The 24,196-nt window shown below is 44.8% G+C and overlaps 1 protein-coding gene across 1 annotated transcript in view; it reads right to left on the bottom strand.

Annotated features, from left to right (window-relative positions):
* Positions 1 to 24,104, bottom strand: part of CGNL1 (cingulin like 1) — a 180,538-nt gene extending 156,434 nt beyond the window's left edge. Inside the window, exon 1 of the mRNA XM_023729667.1 lies at positions 24,016 to 24,104. The gene's annotated coding sequence lies outside the window, so the exon portion shown is untranslated. The remainder of the gene's footprint in view (positions 1 to 24,015) is intronic.
* Positions 24,105 to 24,196: the final 92 nt, after the last annotated feature.

Here is a 24,196-nt window from a genome sequence, read left to right as displayed (position 1 = left end):
ACTAGGTCTCCTCACTCATATCCAGTAATCCTGTCCTCTTTTCCTTTAAATCACCTCTTTATGGAATTTGAATTTGGGCCTCCAGGCTCCCAAACATACCAATAGAGACCACCCAGCCATCCCACCCAAGTTCTCTAGTTCAAGAGTTTTAGTTCCCAGGGGAGATCCAGTCTCCAGCTAAATTATTCTTACCTAGCCACCAGCAAGGAGCCCTGGTGGCGAGGTGGTTAAGAGCTCAGCTGCTAACCAAAAAGTCGGCTGTTCAAATCCACCAGCCACTCCTTGGAAACCCTATGGGGCAGTTCTAGTCCGTCCTATAGGGCCGTTAAGAGTTGGAATTGACTCGATGGTGAGTTTGGTTTGGTTTGGTTTTAGCCACCAGCAAACTTTGCAAAATCAACTGTCTGCCAGAATCCCAACCCCTACAGTAAGATCCAACACCATGAAATACGTCCCTCTTGGTGCCGGAATGCCACCTCAGGTGGGAGAACGTACAGTGATTTTAAACATATACACGTACGGGGAGCTACTGCTGAAGGGGTACTGAGTCTGTTTGGGGTGATGAAAAATTTGTAAACAGGTGGTGATAACGACAGCACATGGCGAACGTAAGTAGTCACTGAATCACACACATAAAAAGTCGGTGCAATGGTGAATGTTTTGTTATTGATGTTTCAGCACAACCAAATGTTTTTAAAAATCCTAACACAGCAACACACACACACACAAACTTTTCAAAACGGATGGTGGTGATAGCTGCCCAACATGGTGACTGTAATTAATGTCACTTAATTGTACACTTAAAGAAGATTAAATGGCAATTTTTTTGTTATACATATTTTGTTGTTGTTGTCAGGTGCCATCGAGTCGATTTCAACTCATAGAGACCCCATGTGACAGAGCAGAACTGCCCCATGGGTTTTCTAGGCTGTAATCTATACAGGAGCAGATCGCCAGGTCTTTCTCCTGCAGAACCACCGGGTGCATTCTAACCTCCAACTTTTCAGGTAGCGTTCACCACTAACAAGTGTGTCACCGGGACTCCTTTATACATGTTTTACCACAGTAATTTTTTTTTAACGTATATGTGGGTATAAATACGTGTGTATGGTCTGCGTCTCTGTATCTCCATCTCCAGCCCTGTTCTCTGAGATCTCAAAGACCTGAGAGAGCAGGAAAAGAGGGAGTTCACGAGACTCAAGGAAAGAGGCTGGACACGACCTGTGTTGTCGTCAGCCTCGGCACTCCCGTCCCATGCTGGAGGACTCCTCACCATGCCTATGAGTCTCAAGGTGAGGCCAGTCCACCATCAACAGGTAAGGCTGAAAAGGCCAAATTCTCATCTCTGCCCCTGGCAGCTACTGTGTGGGTCTGGGTCCCCCCCAGGGTGGCGTGGCTCTTGGCAGCATGTCCTAACCGGAACATCTCTGTAGCATGACCAGGTGTTGTCCTACCTACCTGGCTTCCCTTGGTTCCTTCCCATTTTTGAAGGTTGGCACTACCATTCCCAGCAATTCTGTAAGCCTTACAATATCGTCACAGTAAATTCTCTCTGCTTAAACCTACCAGGGTTAGTTTCTATTGATAAAAATGAAGACCCGTGACTGATGTCCTCAGGGAAATAGGGAGGGCTCCAGTTCCCCAGAGGTTATCTATTTTAGGCAACCAGGTGAGATGGGCAGCAAGGACTTAAGGACCGCCCTTGGGACAGGCTGCCTCAGCTGACAACAGAGGACACAGGGGGACTTTGCTTCCAGTAGAAGACAGAAATGAGGGTTTCTCCTGGCATCTTCTATCTCTTCTGTTCACTCCTTCTCTTTCTCCTGGTCCTCTCTGCCTCTCTTGTGGACAGAGGTGAGCCCATTGCTCTTGTTTCTTGCCTCTTACATCCAGGAAATACAAGTCTCCCTTTTGACTTCAAACTGAAACTCAAAAATACCATTGCTGGACATTTCTGACTCCCTCTTTGTGCCCTGAAAGCACCAGGAGATACGCAGAAAGGGGTTTTGATAAGGGCGAGGGAACAAACGTGCAAATTGGCACACTTACAGCAGACAATCTCAAGGGTTTTTTTTTTTTTCTAAATTTTACTTATTTTGTTGTTGTTGTTGAGAATACACACAGCAAAACATACACCAATTCAACAGTTTCTACATGCACAGTTTAGTGACACTGGTTACGTTCTTCAAGTTGTGCAACCATTCTCACCCTCCTCTTCTGAGTTGTTCCTCCCCCGTTAACAGAAACTCACTGCGCCCTAAAGTGCCTGTCTAATCTTTTGAGTTGCTGTTGTCAATCTCATTCTATATAGATAGTTCCTAAAAGAGCATAATGCTCAAGGTAGACCTTTTTCAACTGTTAAGCTAAACTATTGCTCGGTTTTAAGATGACATCAGGGAATATTTTTGGCTGAAGGTTTAAAGATTATCTCAGGACAATAGTATCAGGAGTTTATCCACCCTCCATGGCTCCACAAAGTCCAGAGTCCATGCAAATTTGAAACTTTGGTCTATATTTTCCCCCTTTTGATCAAGATTCATCTATGGAATCTTTAATCAAAATGTTCAATGATGGTAGCTGGGCACCATCTAGTTCTTCTGGTCTCATGGCAGAGGAGGAGTTGTTCATGGAGGCAATTAGCTACACATTCCATTTCCTCCTTCTATACCTCACACTCCTTCCTCCTCTGTTGCTCCAGGTAAACAGAGACCAATTATTGTGCCTTGGATGGCCACTTGGAAGCTTTTAAGACCCAGGCACTACACAACAAACTAGGAGGTAGAACAGAAGCACTGAACATGTTATTAAGCCAGTTAACTGGGATGTCCCATGAAATCATAACCCTAAACCTCCAAACCAAGGATACAAATCCCATGAGGTGTATGGCAGTATATAAGCAGCCTCAGCTGCTACTTTTTTTTTTGTCATTGTTGTAAATATATCTATCACACAACTTTTCCAATTCAAATTTTTACAAGTGTACAACTTATTGACAGCAATTACAATAATCGGCTGTGCAACTCTACTGTTAATAATGTGATTTTTCCATCATCGTTACCTTCCTTTTCCCCCCTCCCTCCCATCTCTGGTAACCACTAATAAACTGTTCTGTATATATTTGCCTTTTTTTGTCTTTTTATATAAGTGAGGTCATATAATATTTGCCCTTTTGCGACTGGCTTATTTGGATGTCTTTAAACTCTGTCCATACTGTAGCATGTATCAAAGACTTCATTTCTCCTATACAGGGTTGCTGTGAGTCAGAAATGACTCGACGGCAATGGATTTGGTTTTGGTTGGGTATGTATGTACCACATTTTGTTTATCCATTCATCTGTTGATGGGCATTTAAGTTGTTACCACCTTTTGGCTACTGTGAATAGTGCTGCAATGAACACTGGTGTACAAGTCTCTGTTTGAGACTCTGCTTTCAAGTCTTTTGGGCATATACCTAGGAGTGGAATTGCTAGGTCATATGGTCATTCTGTTTTTAGTTTTCTGAGGAACTGCCACACAGTTTAACACAACGGCTGTACTAATCTCAAATTTTAAACGTACTCACTATCTGACGTAGCAATTCTACTTCTAGTAATTAACCGTGAACAGAAGGATTATATAAACATACTCCCAAGTATGTAAAAACTTATACATGAGATATTTATAATAACCCAACTGTCCATCAATGGCGGGTTGGGTAAATTATAATATATCCACACCATGAAATATCTTGGAGATATTGGAGAAAAAAAAAAAGATCTACATACACAGCCATATTAAGTAGCAGTATATATGGTTAAAAATCAAAACAACAGATTTTTAGCTCAAAGCTAAGTACAAGCAAACACACACACACACAGAAGTGTGAGCTGCTGCAGAAGCAAACACGGTATCAGTCAGAGAAGCTGACAGCAGAACCACAGAAAGTACCCATCAGCATTAGCAGTCATGACAATCACGTTTCGGGGAGGGATAAGGAGACTCCGCTAGAGCCTCCAAGGGCATCTCCACATGATAAGTAAGACTAATAAGAATGAAAAATAGTACGCTTTCTTCAGTTTCTAGCGTTTAGTAATCCGGGGAAACATGTCCCTATTAAAATTTCAATTAAAAAGCTAAATGTTCAATTCTATCACTTGAAGAAATAAACTTCAGAAACCAGGAAAATTAACTACCATGGAATACCTAATTGCCAACATGGTCAATAATTAAGCTATTATTTTCATTTGGGTTGTAATTTACTGAATAGAGTTTTATGAATTCTGTTTTTTGTGTGTGTGTGTGTTTTTTTAAAGCACTGGATTAAACATATGTAATTCTCAAAAGTAATTCCCTCACACCCCCAAAATTAACTTTTACTCCTGTGAGCAAGCTTTTTCCTAGGACAACAATCCCTAATAGGAAGGCTTTGTACTGTCTGCTCTTAAAACAAACGAGCATCTACGGATGCCACAAAGACACGGGCAAAATTCAGGAATGCAGCACTGGGCATTTCTGATTTTTATTATTATTCTGTTTGTCCCACAGAATGTGTACTGGCAACAAAATTAAGTCCTAGGTCTTCAGGAGATTAAGCATGGCTTCAAAAAACAAGTTTCCAATTTTAAAAAAATAACCAGCCCAACTTTCAGCCGATAACGCAAATTATTCAAATACAGGTTATAATTAGGATTATGAGATTAAATTCGGTGTTGAACAACAACAAATGCTGGATTTAATACATTTAAAGCAAACATGTGACGGCTGTTGATAAAAATATGAGGGCTACGTACCGAGTAATAAAAGTATTCTCCAAAGTGGTGTTTTTTATGTGTTCATGATCAAGTGGGTTAAAACAATAGAGGTATGTGTACCTTCGCAACTGGTCAAACAACCTGCCAGTTTAATTACACTCAATTTAAACTATAACGTGAGCCTGGTTTTCCAACATGCTCTGCTATTAGGTTTGAAAAGTCTTCTTTTTCAGAAAACATGCTGCACACTTCATGGCTGCTATGCTTTCACACAGCGCCCGCGTCTACATCGGAATCGTGAGTGGCAAGCACCTCCCAGCACCACAGTGCCCAGGACATGGCAAACCAAAAAACCCATTGCCGTCGAGTCGATTCCAACTCATAGTGGCCCTACAGGGCAGAGGAGAACTGCCCCATACAGTTTCCAAGGATTTGAATTGCCAACTTTTGGTGAGCAGCCAAGCTCTTAACCACTGCACCACCAGGGCTCCAGTACACGGCAGGCACATAATAAATGATGGCTTCCTTTCCCCCTTTTCTGTCCCCAGATGTAACAGGAAAACAGCAATATAAGACAAACCTATAACATTACTAAGTCCTTCTTCCTGGGCATTCCATTCATTGCTTTGCTATTTCATTACACGGGTACCCAAAATACCCCTTTAACAGCATCTTGCTTATACGAAATAATACTAATTTTATATTTACAAAAACAAAACAAAACGGAGAGAAATACAGACATATACACACATAGACGCAGGGAAAGAGGAAACACACCCAAATGTGTTGTTGTTCCTTGGCATCAAGTTGACTCCAACACATGGTGACCTTATATACAACAGAAAGAAACACTGCCCAGTCCTGTGTCATCCTCACAACCACCAGCAAGTTCAAGTCTATCACTGCAGCTACTGTGTCAATCCATCTCACCAAGGGTCTCCCTCACCTTCGCTGGCTCTCTCCTTCACCAAATGTGATGTCCTTCTCTAGCTATCAATCCTTCCTGATGATGTGTCCAAAGTAAGCGAGTTGGATTACACTCTATTGTAATCCATAAGGTTTTCACTGGCTAATTTTTAGAAACAGATCACTAGGCCTTTTTTCCTACTCTGTCTTAGTCTGAAAACTCCCCTGAAATCTGTCCACCACGGGTGACCCTGTTCGTATTTGAAATACCAGTGGCATAGCTTCCAGCATCACAGCAACACACAAGCCACCACAGTACAAAGAAGTGACATACAGGTAGTGGCCATACATATTAAGACCCAGCAATTCCACTCTTAGGTTAAGACCAAAGAACACATACATATAACCACCAAACGGCATATACAAGAATGTAACACTGTTAATGACAGCCAAGAACTACAAACAACCCAAAAGTCCATCAACAGAAGAATGGATAAATAAATTACCATGGTACATTCATACAATAAAATATACAACGAGAAATGCAGCGATATATTTAGCAATGAGAAAGCACAAAATATCGCTACGTGCAAATACGTGGGTGACTCTCACAGACACAAGGCTGAGTGAAAACAGACACAGAACAGTACCGTTGTACGAATACGACTCCACCTTTTTTTTTTAAAGTTCGAGAACTGTCACAATTTATCTGTGGTGATAGAAGCCAGGATGTTGGTTACCTTTGGAAGGGAGAGAGGAAACTTCTGATCTAGAAAACCAGAAAACTCTGCACGCTTATGATTTCTGCACTTTTGTACTTCAAAAAAACAAAAAACTTAGCTGTGAGCAATTGCTCTAACCACTCACTAGCTCTAACCACTTATACTAGCTGTTTGGCCTTACACGAATGTCTTAACGTCTCTAAGCTTCCATTTCTACCTCTGAAAATGGGGGGAATAACAGCACCCACTTCACGGGAATGCGATGAGAATTAAACAAGACAATGCACACGAGGTGCTCACCACAGCGCCCAGCACACAGGAACAACCAAAGCGAACATCACTGAGGTCTTGCTTGGTACTGGGCACTGCTTCGAGCTTGAAGCTCTTAATCACTTTGCGATAGCATCTCTCCCAGTTCCTGTTCTGATCTATATTCCTCAAGGCTAGAGCTCAAGGTGCGACCTGGGCATTTAGTAGCGGTCTGTGTATAACACCAACCACAGGCAGATCCATTCCAAGGAAAAACGTGAATCACTAGTTATGTTGCTGTGAGGTTTCAAAGAAAGCAAACTGGCCAGAGGCACACACCAGGGTTAATCACAGACTATTGAAAAGAAAAACCACTTCGGCTTCTGAAAGCCAAGGCCACTCCTTGCAAAAGTGGAAAGAATATTTTATTCCAGAGCAATAAATCGTCTTAAAGTGAGGAGTCTTCTGGGAACTGAAAGAACTCATCCTTCTTCCCGACAGAAAGAGAGGAGACAACCTACCCTCTGTTACACGTTTTTCATGTTGACTGGCTAAGTCTACTATGCTTTAATGCATTTCAGATTTACAACCAAAGTAATTCTTAAAGTATGTGCTTGCTGTGTAAAGTGAATTAAAATATTGGTCACGAAGCAAGAGGCTCAGGTTATATAAGATTATTTTAATTAAATGAAGCACTATGCAGCAATCTCCAATTCACAAAATTAACTGCGGATTTAGGAATGAGTCACTTCTCGTCAATTTTTGCTGCAATTAATTTTAAATTTGCTCTCAACTAAGGAAAGGCAAGGCTGCCTGGGTTTGAACCCAGCCCCACCATTACTAGGTGTATCACCGTGGGCAAATTAATCACTCTGCCTCAGTTTCCTCATCTGTAAAATGGGATAATAACAGAATTATTACAAGGATTAAATGAGTTAATACATGTTAAGTGCCTACAACAGTGCCAAGCACCATTAAGTGCTACAGAAATGTTAGCATTGTTAATTTTTATGATGTTTTCTGATACAGATGCAGGAATCATCTAAAATTATTAACATTAATCACAGAATTTGCAGACTGAGGATTACAAAACCCCTTGTCATCAAGTTGATTCCAACTCATAGCAACCCTACAGGGCAGAGCAGAACTGCCCCGTAGGGTTTCCACGGAGCGACTGGTGGATTCGAACTGCTGACCTTTTGATTATCAGCCAAACACTTAACCACAGTGCCACCAGGGCTCCAAATAGGTTGTCTGAAAACCAGAGGAGAATGGGTACTAAGATTATGCCAAGTAAATATGAACATTTGGTTTTTGTAGGAATACACACACATACTCTAATAAACAATTTAACTCAGGCTCACCCTAGAACACAATGTACCAGTGATCTCAAGTTCTTGGGATCATAAAATGATCCCAAGAAATATATGAAATATGACTCTTTTTCCAAATATTTCTAAGGACACCATAAAAAAAATACACTAAAAATGTTATATTTAATTTTTTACATCAAAAATGTGCTGGAACCTTTCCACGGCACATTTGAGGAGCAAAGCTGATGGCGTTCGAGCATAGACTCACTCAACCTGTAGCAGAGAAGGCCCGCTAAAATTCTACATTTTCCTCCAATTGTGGACACTGAAAGGTTTTCATTTTGTTCCAAAGGAAATGATCTTACCATAGCTTGACGAGATCATCATTGTCTGGGTAAAGTAGGTATCCGGTAGCCATTACAGAAGGGCTAAATGCTAAAACCCAAGGGCATGCAAGTTAAAAGCAACTCAGTAGAAATGTCAGTTACAACATTCACTCTTTTGATTTACGGGAATCAAACTCAGCAAAAAAGAACCCTGAAGCTAGGAAATTGTGAAGAATATCAACACAATATAAGGGTAGCACCCTACCTCCTCTTCTTCCCACCCTATTCAATAAAAAGTCTTGTCAATACCCAGATGCCTTTGCTTTTCTGTGTGAAAGAGAACTATGCTTCCAAACACCACTCACCAACAGGCACACTCACACGTCTCTAATACTGGCCAGTGAGGCTGAAAATGCCTTTCTCACTACTACTACTTGTAGTTTCCCTATTTTCAGAGCGACACAATGAAGATAGCAATTTTCTCATGTATTAATCTAGGGTAGCAAAGAAGTTTATATTGCTTTAAAAAATAAATAAACAGCTGCTCATTCTATACACAACAGACTTTAAGACATCTATACAGAAACCACATACTAAAAACACAGCTAACACTCGTGCTTACTCACGCCTTTGCTCTGCCGTTAGTTGCAAGACATTATTCAGCTTTATATTCAGAACTCAGCCCAGCAGACTTCAGTAGGGGATGAATGGATGAACAGAAATGAATCAGCAATAAGTTAGATTCTCGGAGGCTCAAAGAAAAATTGGAAATGACAGCCATATTTTACCTGCAAAGTAAGTTTCCAGGGGAATCTTTTTTTTTTCTTTTGCTGCCTTGAGCTGCTTGGTTGGCTTCTGCCACTTCACCAAGTTGCTTTACATCTTCACCTAAATACTCACTTCTTCTTCAAATGTAGATTTGACTCTACTGCGAGTAAGACAAGGAGTCCTGGCGGCACAGTGGTTAAGAGCTCTGCTGCTAATCGAAAGGTCTGTGGTTCGAACCCACCAGCCCTGCTCCATGGTTGAAAGATGGGGCAGTCTGCTTCCGTAAAGATTATAGCCTTGGAAACCCTATGGGGCAGTTCTACTCTGTGCTATAGCTATGAGTCAGAGTCAACTCAACAGCAATGGGTTTGTCTGGTTTTTTTTGTTTTTTTTTATAGGTAAGACACTATGCGAGGTCCCGAGAGATAAACAATGACCTTATTTTTCTCCTCAACTTTTTTCTCTTCTACATCCCTCCTTCAAACCATCACACACAACATTCAGGTGGCCAACAAATACGTGAAAAGTTGCCCATTAGCCATCAGAGAGATGCAAACCAAAACTAAAATGAGATAACCATCTCATCCCTGCAAAAACAGCAATGATCAAAAAAATAGAAAACAACAAATGCCGGTGAGGTTGTGGGGAGACTGGAACTCTTAAACATTGCTGGTAGGATTGTAAAAGGGTACAACCACTATGAAAAATGGTATGGTGCTTCCTCAAAAAGCTAGAAATACAAATACCTTATGATCCAGCAATCTCATTCCTAGGTATATATCCAAGGGACATAAGAGCAGTGACACCAATAGACATATGCACACCTATGTTCATTGCAGCATTATTCACAATAGCAAAAAGATGGAAACAACCTAAGTGCCCATCAACGGATGAATGGATAAACAAACTGTGGTACACACATATAATGGAATGCTATACAACTATAAAGAATGAGGAGTCCGTGAAACATAACATGGGTGAGTCTAGAGGACAGTACGCTGAGTAAAATAAGTCAATCACAAACGGACAAATATTGTATGGTTCCACTATTATAGAAAGTCAAGAACAGAAATACGCACAGAAAGCAACGCTCTTTAACGGTTACCAGAGATGGGAGGAAAAAGGAGCGGGTATCACTTTCTAGATAGCAGACATTTGTTATTTTCAGTGATGGGAAAGGCAATACCAAACCTGGGTGAAGTCAGCACAACCTGACCAAGGTAAATAAAGACACTAAGAGGTATACAAGAAAAAGGGACAATTAGGGTAAATGCTATAACCTACACAATTTTGCAACAACAATAATAACAACCAAAAATATGTGCATGGTTACACAGGTAGATATATATGCATATATGTGTACAAGAAAGCATATGTAAGTGCATGCACGTGCATGTAGAGGTGTATCTGTAGGCATATGTATACACATGTTCGTGTGTGCTGCATATATATCCATGTATATAACAAAGCACATGGGGGCAGTTATGGAGGCTTCCTAGACACAGGGGGAACAGCATGGAGGCTTCCAAACAACTGGTGGTATTGGTTTACTGGGTTAAAATGTTTACAGCCATAGTCTTGGGGGACAGCTTAGTCTACTGGCATAACATAGTTCATAAAGATAATGTTCTACATCCTAGTTTGGTGAGTAGCATCTGGGGTCTTAAAAGCTTGGAGTGGCCATCAAAGTGGCCATCAAACTACTGATCTCTACTTCTATGAAGCAAAAGAGAATGAAGGAAATCAAAGGCTCAGAGAAGACACTAGTCCACAGGACTAACAGCCCACACAAACCATGGCCTCTTCTACCCTGAGACCAGGAGAACTAGTTGGTGCCCGGCCACCACTACTGACTATTCTGACCAGGGACACAACAGAAGGTCCCAGATAGAATGGGAGAAAAATGTAGAACAAAATTCAAATTCTTAAAAAAAAAAAAAAACCAGACCTATTAGATGGAAAGAGACTAGAGGGGTCCTCAAGACCATCACCCTAAGATCCCCTTTCAATGTGGAACTGAAGCTATTTCTGCAGGTCACCTTTCAGCCAAATAACAGATTGGCTTATAAAATAAACAATATACAGAGCACCTCCTACATGAGGCATTATGCTAGGAACACAGGAAGCCGAGTCCAATGAAAGATACAAAGGCAACGAGTTCCTGCGCGTGTCTTTTTGGGTAAGCAAAACTTCAAGCTTCCTAAATCCTATTGGGGAAGAGAGGTCTGTGTTGGCAAAGCTTCTCTTTTCATTGGTTGACTTTACTGTCCTTGGTTCAATCACAACAGAGACGAATTCAGCATCTGTGCACTGACATGATCTAACTGATGCTTACTTACTTACTGATGGTAGACTCTACTTCCTTCCATAAATGTACTTTTTGCTTAAAAGACAGCGGGGGACTAGAAGGAATGTTTTGAAAGACAGAAAAAGCTTGAACTGTTTTTTAATGAACTCCTTGGTTCTACTCATCTTCACTTACTCATTCAACATGCACTTACTGAGCGCCGATGATACCCCAGACATATGTATGATCTGCATCTGCGCTGGGAAGTGGCACAAGGAATCCCTACTCCAACCCCTGGCTGCCAGGTGCAGCCGCAGACCACAGTGAGTTGTTTAAAAGTACAGTCCACATGCCCACATAGCATCCAAAAACTATTTAAAAAACAAAACAAAAAAATCTCCTTAGAGTTTTTAATTCCAATGTCTTCCATTTTTACTTATAAAAGAATTTTGTTTAGACTCCATGTGTGCAGATTTTGCCATGCCCCTTCTCCTCTTATTGAGGACAATGCAGAACAGTGTCAGCCAGATCCCTTACCGCATTCACCGTCTCCACTCAGAGACTTGTGGGAGATTCTCAGCTTTAGTAACGTGGCATGAAGTCTTTTCAAAGATCTTCTGGAAGTCTAAGTAAATTATTACCCGCTGCTTTGCCCTTCTTCCCTCGAAGAACTTCAGTGGATTCATCAAGCACAATTTCTCCATCTGCAAGTCACGCTTTCTTAAGAGTCCAGTGACATCACCCTTCCCTATGGATTCCGTAGCCTTCCATGTATGGAGGTGAGGAAGCTTTGACAACAAGCAGCATTTCTACAATTCTAACTGGGCCATCACAGAAGCAAGATGTCAGTATAACAATACAAGCCCACACTGTTCTAAGCGCGTTACACATACTAACCCATGAACCATAACCCCAGGGCCAGGATTTGAACCTGGGCAGTCAGGGGCCGGAGTCCAGGCTCTTAAAATCAGTAAAATCCCAATCTGTGCCAGAGACCGCGAAGCTGCCTCACCCTCCTGCCCTTGCCCAGCACAACAAGGATCCCCAGAAAAGGAGCTCAAAGGGAAGGCCATTCTAAAACCCCCTTTATTCCAGGACACAGCTCTTCCTTACGTCACCTCTCCAGAATCAGAGCAAAAGGTAGAGTCCCTCCAACCACAAGGGCCCAGGGCATCCTTAGCCCAAGGAAGCTCCAAGGCCTGGCTAAGAAAGTTGTGGCCTGGCACGAAGGTCTCAGATCTCACAAGCCCCCACGCTGCTCCCCTAAATACTTTAATCTCTTCCTACTGAAGGCCCCCCCTCCCCAGCGTGGAAGGACAAAGGGAAGTCGGGAATTGTGCTCCTCCAGTAAAGAAAGCAGTCATTTCAGACCCAGCGTCACACCTCTACGCAGCCTTAGGCTCCTGGAGTCTTTTACCTGTGGCTGCAGACAGTGGGGGGAGGGTACAGAGCGCCTCGCCCCACCCCCATGCCTGTCCCCCCAGTCTGGGTCAATGACAAGCCACAAATCCGGCCCAGGCCTCCACCTGGAAACCTAAAGCAAAGGATATTATGAAAGTCACAGGTTAAGGATCACTCACTCCACAGCTCCTCATTTAGAAGCCCGCAGTGGCATTGAATGTAAACACATCCCGAGAATGCTTTACAACAGAGGGAGGTTTTTATTAAACGACTTAATTGAGGGCCACTTCTCCGCGGAGAAAGCTTTTAAACCAGAGAACTAAAAGGGGCCTGGTGGGTGTTTTCCAGACACTTGTTTTTAAAACCTGCCAGGCTGTCATGGGGAAGTGAAGCTAATTCTTCAGCAGAAAGAAAACACCCAGCAAGGCCTACTCCCAGCTCCACCAAGAACCTGGCATGAGCACTCTGTTCCAATACTCATTTCAAGGGTCATTAGAATCACGGGATAGGAAAAGTGGAGAAAATAAGGTTGGCCAAGAAGGACCAAAATAAGGGAAGACAGACATCTTAAAGCTTGAAAACAGGGCGCGACTTGGGAGAACAACGGGCCTGAGGAAAACGGAGCTTTGGTTTCTCCACCAACAGACAGCAGATAAAAGCAACGAAGCCTCGAGACACACCACCAGGTGGGTGAATCTTGAACACACGATGTTCAGTGAAGGAGGCCGGACTCGAGAGGTCACACGGGACATGATCCCACTGACAGGAAATGTCCAGAAAAAGCAAATCCATACAGAAAGAAAGCAGACTGGTGTCTGCCAGGGGCTGGGGCGAGGGAGCAGGGAGTAAGTATTCAATCGGTACAGGGTTTCCTTCTGGGGTGACAAAGAGTTCTGGAACTAGACAGTTGTGATGGCTGCACAGCACTGTGAATGCCCTAAATGTCACTGAGTTGGACAGTTTAAATTAGTTAAGATGCTAAATTTTATGTTTATGTATATTTTAAGACACACATGTACAAAGACACCAGAACTTCAGAAAAGTCCTTTCAGCTCCTAGCCTAGGGGCAGGCAATCACCTTCTTACCTGAATAAAAAGATATAGGCTGCAGGCCAAAGCAAACAATATTAGTTACTAACAACTCATTTATTGAGGTAGGTTTCACGCAGCACTGAGCACTTCACAAGGACAAAGTCCCCACAACCCCGAGGGGGTGTTCCTGTGTCCTTATCACCATTTTACCAGTAAGGAAACCAAGGCACAGTGAGGTTCAGTCAGTAGCTTGCCCAGGGTCCCATGACAAAGAAGTGAAGAAACAAAACTGGACCCTAGACATAGGGTGATCAAGTAACTCATATCCACACCTCGTGCTCTTAACCACTGGGCAGCACTGCCTCCTGTCTCACAGACATTGTCTTCTGTACCTACACTAACACTCTGCCCGTAACACAGACTTTCTGTGGCTGTCAAAAAAAGGGAAAAGAAAAACCAAACCCACTGCCGTCGAGTCGGGTCTGACTCATGGGGACCCCATGTATGCAGAGTAGAAGTGCTCCTTAGGGTTTTCAAGGCTGTGACCTTTCAGAAACAGATCGCCAGGCCTTTCTTCCGAGGTACCTCTGTGTGGGTTCAACCCATCAACCTTTCATTAGCAGTGGAACGCTGAGTCTTTTGCGCCACTCAGGAACTCCAAGCCCTAATCATTCTGTAAAGGCATTTACTAGTGGTCATTTATGAACTGAGCTTTCTGAAAAACACATTCAAAAGGCACCTCCATACGTGTAGAGCTTCCTGCGTCCCTTTATTTAGTCCTGGGAACAGCATGACGAGACAGAAGGGCAGATGTGATGACCTGTCCCTTTACAGAGGAGAAAAGCGGGGCTCACAAGGCCAGGAGCGAGCCTCAGGGGCCCGGCTTCTGCTCCAGCTAGCCAGCACTGGCCACAGTGAGCCCCCCTGAGGAGTTAGGGGGTTTGACTGGTTTTCACATATCACTTATTTATATGTAAACAGATGCAAGCAATCACAAATGGATGTAAGAAGGCTTAGTGGGGAGGAAACCAGCTCTTCCCACTTCAGGAGGCACCTGTGGGGTAACCCAGAGGCATCAATAAAAGATTAAACCACATTCCTTCCAGCCTAATTAAGAAGGGAGGACTCTGTCACTGGCCAACAGCGCTCTTTGCTCAGAGAAGTTACAAAGGGCCGCCACCGTGGAGGAGGCACCAAGCAGGGCTTGTTGGCGCACTGACATTTTGGGCCGGGTGGTTCTTTGCTGTGGGGGCGGTCCTGTGCACTGCAGGATGTTTACAGCATCCCTGGTCTCTTACCGCTAGATGCCGGTAGCCACCCCTGCCCTAGTTGTGACAACAAAAATGTCTCCAGGCATTGCCAGATGTCCTCTGTGGATACTACGCCAGACGGATGTGCTCCTCACAAGAACTCTGTGAGGCAGGTGCTATGCCCATGTTACAGATGAAGAAACAAACTCAAAGAGAAGAGGAACCTGCCCAGAACCACACTCCTAGTGATGGGCAAACAGGACTTCCAATCTAAGTAGGAGAGACCCCAACGTTGTTACCTCACAGTGTGAAGGAGTGAGAAAAACAAAAGACGGATCTATTGTCTACCTGCTCCTGCATTTAAATGTTAAACTGCGACTCCCCCAGGAAAAAGGATGGTAATGCCCAGAGGTCGGAAGGGCCTTCTTTATTTACAAAATAATCTGCAGGCGGGTGTAGGGATGACCTTCAGAGAATAAATGATTAAAGCACAAACCCAGGCAGAAGACCACTGACCAGGAGAACTCAAATTACATAAAACAACAAGCTTTTACCAAGAATTCCCACTCTCAGTTACTTCTGTAAAACACTCATCCTTCTCAGAGCTCGTCTGATTTTCTCCTTAGAAAGCACTGCGGCTGCTAGGGAGACAGACGAAATGCAGAATGTCAAGTTCCAAAGCTGACTGCCTCCCTGTCTCCCTGTCTTCCTTCAACAAACCTTAATGGAGCACCGATTTCCTGCTGGGGTCCCTGGCTAACCACTCGGCTGCTAACAGAAGGGTTGGTGGTTTGCGAAAGGCCTGGCAATCAACTTCTGAAAAATCAGCCATTGAAAATCCTGTGGAGCACAGTTCCACTCTGACACACGTGGGGTCACCATGAGTTGGAATCGACTCTGTGGCAACTGGTTTGGGTTTTTGTTTTATTTTGTATTTTCTGCTAGACAGCAGGGACACAAAATGAGAGAGCCCTCCCTCCTCTTTAGAGATTTGGGGGCGTTCAGAGCTGTAAACAAAGGGCACGGATGGTGTTCGAACCCCTGAGAGGAAACCGCATGCAAGCAGACAATCTGCTGGAGACGTGAAAGGTGGGTGAGCCGAGGGGGTGAGGCGGCAGTGTGGCCATCACGGGCAGTGTCACCCTCAGGGGCAGCGTGACCATCAGGGGCAGCGTGGCCCTCAGGGGCAGCGTGGCCCTCAGGGGCAGCGTGACCGTCAGGGGCAGTGTGACCCTCGGGGGCAGTGTGGCCCTCGGGGGCAGTGTGGCCCTCAGGGGCAGTGTGACTCTGGGGGGGGCAGCGTGGCCCTCAGGGGCAGTGTGACCCTCGGGGGCAGTGTGGCCCTCGGGGGCAGTGTGACTCTCAGAGACAGTGTCAGACAGCCAGGGGGCAAGCCCGGGCTCTGTAGCTGCACAACTCGGACAAGTCACCCCATCCCCTGAGCCATTTCCCTCACCTGTAAAATGGGGTCCTGATATACTATTCCCACATTGGGTACCGTCAAGTCTATTTCGGCTCATAGCGACCCCATGTGACACAGCAGAACTGCCCCATAGGTTTCTAGGCTGCAATCTTTACAGAAGCTGATCACCGGGTCTTTCTCCTGCGGAGCTGCTCAGTGAATTCAAACCGCCAACCTTTCAGTTAGCAGCCGAGCGCTTACTCCTCACCAGTTCCACAGAGCCAATGTATCAAAAGTTCTCAGGACAGAGTTGGCAAGAAGCAAGCGCTCTAGGAGGAGGTGCTATTAGGATATGAATGGGTGTTCTGGGCCAGGTCTCCTGAGAAGTCTCTGGTGACCCTGTCTCTGCTCCTTACATCACCCAGCTGCTTCACACCCAAGGAAGCTGAATGCATTGCAGGTACCTGGACCTGTACTTAGAGGTGGTACGCCTTGAGCAGACCAGACCTGGAGAAGCTCTAATCCCACCCCACTCCCGACTCCCAAAGCTGACAAGTGGCCCAGGGCACAGTTTGGGCTGTGCTGACATGGCTACATCTGGAACAAAGGTGCTTAACCCCAAACCTGAAACTCACAAGTAAAAGAAATCCCAAGAGCAAACTCCACCTCCAGTCCCTTTGCGATACGCTCTTTCTTATCTCTGCCCCATTCCTTCTCCACCAGTTCCTCCCCAACTCCTCAAGCTTTCACTCTAATCACGTCTCTAAGTAAACTTTCCAGGGTTTTGATACTTGATTAGGGTAAGGAGGGACACTAATCAACTTTCTGGCAGCTGCTGTATAATTCTGGGTAAGGCATTGTTTTTAATAAGGAAGATAAACACCTCATAGGCAAAAGTGGTGGGGACTCAAATCTTTTTTTAACAAACGCTATCAATACAGCTACAAAGAAGTTTAAGGATATATACTAGTTCATAGGATATACTAGAACCTTTTCATGACTTTGAAAACTGGACCATTTCTTTTTCCTTCAGAGTAATGCCAAAAGAACCCAGCTGTTGAGAGTCTGAAACTCCAAGACGGAAACATCCATTTAACCTGACTCTGGACCTCACGAGCCAGGCTCCCTCATCTGTGAAATGGGACTAAGCAACAACATTCACGATTCTTGGCAGGTGCGATGTTAAACACCAAACGGTGTCTGGCATATGGTCAGCGGTAGCTCCTCTTCCCTATATAGATTACAAATTTGCAAGAGAAAATAAATGCAAAATATATATATAGTAGAATAGAAAACCAAGTAAAGAGATCAAAAGCAAGAGAATTATTGAGGCAAAAACTAGAAAACCTTGGTCATCTTGCATCAATTTGCCGGCAAAGAGATGAGTAATAGTAAATGATTACTAATAGCAAAGGGGCATGTTTTTTAAACATTGGTCTTGTAAGCCCTAAATAACTACAAAGCAAGGACCTGAACCATTATCACTCCACCTAAGGCAAGCAGAAATCCCTGTGATTGGGCAGCAGCACAAACTCCATCTTGTAAACAAAGGGGCTGCTGGCGGCCAGGTTGGCAGTAACAGCCCATGTTCATAACAAATGCCCTGTGCTCTAATCCCAAACACACCTAACTCCATGACAACCCTCCACTAAGTCCCCTGGAAGTCTTCCCGGGAGCTGATCCTTTCAGGTTGAAACACGGAGCTGGAGTCCATTGCAAGGACCATTCACTCACTAACCCGGCTTTCCACCCGTCTTCACTAATCAGCCGAATGCAGCCTCTAACGCTTGACCACCTGTAATTTTAAGAGCTTGAGGTAATTGGCCAGGCAGCAAAGTTTTGTTTCTGTCACAAGTAGCACATAAGCAAGAACCGAACATGCACAGCTTTGTTTTACTCCAGAATGTTCAACGTTAAATTTTGTTTTTAATCTCTTACCCAATAACCAATTATCGACAGAAACTTGGAGGTCTGTAGAACCTGGAACAATGTGGAAATGTCTGTCTAACCTAGGATTTGGGATGCATCCAGACACTTTCTGAGGAGTGCCACATGCCCCTTCCTTAGAAACACCCAGAAAAAGTTGAATTCCGTAAAATTTCCCTTGGGATCACAACCCTGCAATCAACTTTGGTGTAATATTACTCCTCATCTAGCAGAGGAAAGGTTGGCAGTTCGAGCGTACTAGCTGCTCCGTGGGAGAAAGATCTGGCAGTCTGCTTCCCTAAAGATTGGAAACCCTATGGGGCAGTTCTACTCTGTCCTACAGGGTTGCTATGAGTCGGAATCAACTAAATGGCAGTGGGTTTTTTGGGTTAGTAGAGGAAAACGATAAACCAATTCAGATGGAAGGAGCCTGTGATATCAGGAAAGAAAGGCACTGAAAACACAGTTTCTTAGTCAGCTCTGCTGAAGAGGAGGGTGGAAGAGTGAAGAGAACTTAGCTTTGCATTCGTGCTTCGGCTCTGCCACTGGGGGGGCTGTGATCTCAGCAGGATCTGGCACCTGTTTGAGCTCGGTTTCCTCACCTGTAAAATGAGGCCACTGCCACCTGCCTCTCAGGAACGGAAGTGTTTAAAAAAACCCAAAACCGTTGCCTTGGAGTCGACTCCAACTCATAGCAACCCTATAGGACAAAGCAGAACTGCCCCACAGGGTTTCCAAGGAGTGGGCTGGTAGATTCGAACTGCCAACCTTTCGGTCAGCAGCCGTAGCTCTTAACCACTGCGCCACCAAGGCTCCCGTAATGGTACAGAGTAACGGAAAAGAAGTGCTGAGCACGTAACTCGGCACAGGGCAGGCGGTCAATAAACAAATGGTAACTATTCTTATAACCCTGAGGTTATTAGCCCCGTGGGGCAGCTATCTGGAAACCACCTTCCCAAGGGAAAAACAGTGTGAAGTCCAGTTTTGGGTCTGTCCAAGGAAACATGAGCTGAAGTACAATGGTATGATGAAGCACGTCCATCCATCCACCCACTGGCTAGACTCACAGACTCTGACCGAACCATTTGCTCCAAAGAGTACAGAGGTGGCTGCTTAATGTGACCCTTGTACTCTGCTCTCAGCTCCGCTGCGCAGGTGAACCAAAAAACCAAACCCATCACCACTGAGTCTATTCTGACTCATAGCGACCCTACAGGACAGGGTAGAACTGCCCCATGTGGTTTCCAAGGAGAGGCTGGTGGATTCAAACTGCAGACCTTTCTGGTTAGCAGCCAAATTCTTAACCACTGTGCCACCACCACCAACTAAGCTTATTTTGCCAGTTACCAAATCCCAAAACTGGATCCAGCCACAATCTCTGCCAGCGTCCGAACCCCTTCTCCTGTTCACCAGAATCTGGCTTCACGTCCCTTTTCCCTCCTCATAATCAGTACACATGCCCTTCCCTCTCCTCCATCAGAAAAGTATCTGAGATAAGTATTTAAAACTTGGTGTGGACGCTCTAAACCAAACAACAGTTCAGCTGAACTAGTAAAGAATGTCTGCCTTCAAGAGGGGACAGGAGAGCCGATAACAGGGAACCCAAGGTTGAGAAGGGACAGTGTTGACCTGTTGTGGGGTTAACATTGTCATAAAACAATATGTGTACTGTTTAATGAGAAAGTATTTGTTCTATAAAACCTTCATCTAAAGTACAATAAAAAAAGAAAAAAAAAGAATGTCTGTCTTGAGCATTGTGCTCTTTTAAGAACTATCTATACTGGATATCAAATTGACAACAGCGACCAGATAGATTAGATAGGGAACTTGCGGGGGGAGGGGGGCAGCTGAGTTGATGTTAATGAGGAAGGAACAATTCAGACAAGGAGAGTCAGAATGGCTGCACAACTTGAAGACTGTAATCAATGTCTCTGAATCGTATGTGTAGAAATCACTGGTGTGTGTTCTGCTGTGTATACGCTCAACAACAAAAACAAAAACTTGTGTGGGGAATTAACAAAATAAAATGTAATTTAACACTAATAAAGCTTCTCTTATGCCTACCGTTGCATTGTGTCCCCAAAACATACGTGTTGTAAATCCCAACCTCTATGTCTGGGTTATAATTCCATTTGGGAATGGGTTGTCTTTGTTCATGAGGCAGGATTAGTGTAGGGTGTATCTTGAGTCAATCTCTTTTGAGATATAAAAGAGATTAAACAGGCAAGCTAAGAAGCAGAGATGGGGAAAGAGAGATGTCAAGCCACATGAAGATCGCCCAGGAGTAGAAGCTCAGAAGAGACAAGGACCTTCCTGCGGAGCCGACAGAGAGAGAAAGCCTTCCACTAGAGCCAGCACCCTGAATTCAGATTTCCAGCCTCCTAAACTGTGAGAAATAAGTTTCCGTTTGTTAAAGCCATTCACCTGTGGTATTTCTGTTACAGCAGCTCTAGATGACTAAGACACCTACCATGCTAGTGAATTGAGGAAGTATCTACCCAGGTGAGGCTAGACAGGTGCTCCAGGTGTCCCAAGGTTCTCCATGCTCATTGTGATTATCAGAGGTGCCAACTAATGCACCCCCACGATTTGTATCCCCACCAGACTTCAAGCTCCTGGGACTGTAACCTGTTTACTCAGGGGAATACAGAGCTTGGCCAATAGAAAGGGCTTAATAAGTATTTGTTGAAAAAGTGAATAAAGAAATGAAACCACACAAAAGTTCTGGCGTGAATTTAAGGTGAAGCACTATCTCTCCCAAGGATTTTGTTTAGAGAGACGAGGGAGGATCTCATGGAGAGAGGGCAAAGGGGACTGGAGCTGTGGCTTTTTACTGAAAATTCCAATAAGCTACTCCTAAGTGCAGGCCAGTCAACCCTGGTGCTATTCCCAGCAAACTCCTTTATTTTGAGGGTTTTTATGTGATAAATTGTTTCTTGATAACAGCAATGTCAAGCGCCAGGATAAAGTAAGTGCTCGGTCATTCAGGGAAAGTTACTCAATTTTTAATTCTCCTTGAACTTTGTTTTTCTTCTCTAGTGCCAATCTCTCAGTCATTTCACTGCCCTTAGGGCCAGGATCAGAGGATGAAAGAAAAGAAAAGCACAAAATCAGTCGTTTTTCTTCTTTAAAAAAAAAAAGAAGTCAGTGGTATCTTTTAGATTGTCTTCAGAGGAAAATAAAGTTGAGGAGACCATTAAATTTCACTGAACCACCCGTCACCCCATCAGTACAAGCAAACTGCCCCCTACTTAAAGAAAAACATAAAATAAAAAGAAAGAAGAGAGTGCCGTCTAAACACAAATCAAAGGTCTCTCTCCTGGACGATATATATCCTTTCCCTAAATGAAGAAGCCCCTGGCTAGTACTTCCTGCAGATTTTTCTTCTTCCTGCAGATTTTTCTTCTAATCACTTTGGAAGACTCGAGTCGCCACCCCAAAGTGAGAAATGTTTCAGCAAATCTGTGTCGATCCACTTTTACACGCACTTTTTCTATTCCTTTTGGCCACAAATGCATTATTATATTCACATCATAACTATTTCCGTTCATGCAACTTTTCAGACCCCAACATGAAAATAACCTCAAATATGCATTTTTTTTCCAAATGGAGACAAGACTCACAAGTTAATAAACCATTCAATAACATGGCTTCTTTTTGTTGGCCTGGTTAAAAAAAAAAAATCAACAGTAGGAAAACACTTTGCATATGTTCTTGTTCCCCAAAGGTTGAGGATGGTGTCAGGGGCCACCCCGTCAGACCATGCACTCCACATAACCCTCCGTTCTCAAGCCGAGACAATTAAGGCAGCTCCCACAGCGCCCACGCTTCCAGCAATTGAATACAGGGATAGGAAGGCAGGGAAAAGAGAAAAACCAAGCAGGCAAAGCGATGACTTCCCCCTACCCCCCCGCCCCCAAAACGAGTGTTCTTTCTATCAAGGCTAGACGCTAGAAATGAACACAAACATTTCTCCACCTCTGGAGGGCATTCTCTTGAAAATAAGTCATCCCACCACAAGTAAAAATGCAATACAGAGGGAAATGGCCTGAGAAAAACATAAAACCCACCAGTTTGTGGCCAGATATCAACATCCAGGTAGAAATGCAACACAGTCATACCTAGGGTACAACAGTAATTTAACCAAGGTCCCAGGAGATCGCCCTGTCGGTAACAAGGACGCTGAAAACACACTTACTTAATAAAAAATATGTGACCAAACTCAGTCAATATATGCATGCAGTAAGTTTTTCCTTAGTCATATTTCCCTGTCGTTTTTAAGATCATTTGACAGGTGCTAAGGGTCTCACCTCAGATGTGCCATGCCAAGGTAAGGAATTAACTCCCTAACTAGGCCGTTATTTTATCAACAAGAAATATATGCTGTTATATCTGCAGGGCTTGACAACACAGCTGGAATTTAACCCACAAATGCACACCCATTAACACAAGTGTCCACCACAAAACCTTAAGGATCCAATTAGCTTTCCTGCTTGAAGGAAAATTCCCCAGATTTATGCAAAACTATTATCCGTGGGGGTGCGGTCTTCAAGAGCTGATCGATTCCTGAAGTATTCTTCTCCCTTTTAATCTGAAAACCTTTTCAAATATGACAAGTCCAATTATCACTTGGTTTTCCCTGAATAGGACGACCCTGCATTATAACCTTGATCCTTAATTCGGCAGAAGGTGCCCCGGAATATTTACTGTAAGCAGAAGGTAGAAACAAAGGGAACCTCATAAAGGGCCCATCTGCAGTCTACGGTTCAGAAGCATCCGTCAACAGGCCCTTCAGGTGGAGAGGCGGATTACAGAGAAGTCAAGAGTGCCTGAGGTGAGTTCTGTAAGACTGATTTCCAGAGCTTCAAAAAGCGGCCGTGGGAAGGACCCCCAAAACAGAGGTTCTCAAACTTTGCTGCACATTAGAATCACCTGGGGGGCTTTTAAAAACGCCATTGCCCAGGCTGCACCGCAGACTAACTAAATCAGAATTTCTGGAGACGGGACCAGGCATAAGGATTTTTTTTAAACTCCCCAGATGTGCGGCCAAGTTTGAGAACCAAAGCCCCCAACGCATCGCTAACGCATTTTGAGCAGCGCGGGCATTGCTGGGAACGCACCATTCTTTTGGGGACTTCTGGGAGGGAATACACACATAGTAAATAACACAAAATGTGTAAATAACTCCAACCTGACAGGCAAGCACCTGCCTAGAGGCCAAACAGTGATGCAACCTGGCAAAGTCCGTTGGAAAGCTAGGATAGGTGCCATACATGAGGCGGGGGCTTTTAGGGAACACCTGCCTGGACCGCGGAAGGTGTGGTGGTCGGAGCGGCAGTCTGCACAGGCGCCCCGGGAAAATAAAACCCGGTAGGGCAGGGACTGAGGTGCTCTGTAGGTGCCGAAAGGACGCTGGCTCGCTCCAAGCTGTCACTGGAGCCCGAGGGTCGAGGCAGGGGTGGAAGGTAGGTCCTGACGACCCTCCCGGGCGGCCCAGCTGGAGGCGGGTTCCCCAGGAACCCCCACCATATGGTCCGCCAACCTGCCCGGCGGTGCGCGGCGGCGCGGGAGCCAAGAGTGCACCTCCTGCCTGAGCCGGGGACGCGCGCCCCAGGGGCAAACCGGGGGACCCCAGCCCCTCGGCGGCACCTCGGCCCCCGGCCGGGGCACGCCACTCGCTGCTCCCGCTCTGAACTCACTTACCGCCGCCACCGCCCGTGTCCGGCTCCCGCCGCCAGCTGAGCCCGGCGAGAGTGCCGGGACCACTGCGCCTGGGGGAGGCCGGGCCAGCCAGCCCCGCCCCGCGGACCCGCCCCCAGGGAGGAGGGGCCGGAGACAAGCCCCGCCCCGCAGACCCCTCTCTGGAGCCCCCTCCCCACCCGCC

Source organism: Trichechus manatus, unplaced genomic scaffold (assembly GCF_000243295.1).
Source record: "Trichechus manatus latirostris isolate Lorelei unplaced genomic scaffold, TriManLat1.0 scaffold00030, whole genome shotgun sequence".
Classification (NCBI taxonomy): Eukaryota; Metazoa; Chordata; class Mammalia; order Sirenia; family Trichechidae; genus Trichechus; species Trichechus manatus.
The sequence above is the reverse complement of the archived record's forward strand: the minus strand, read 5'-3'. Positions and strand labels throughout refer to the sequence as shown.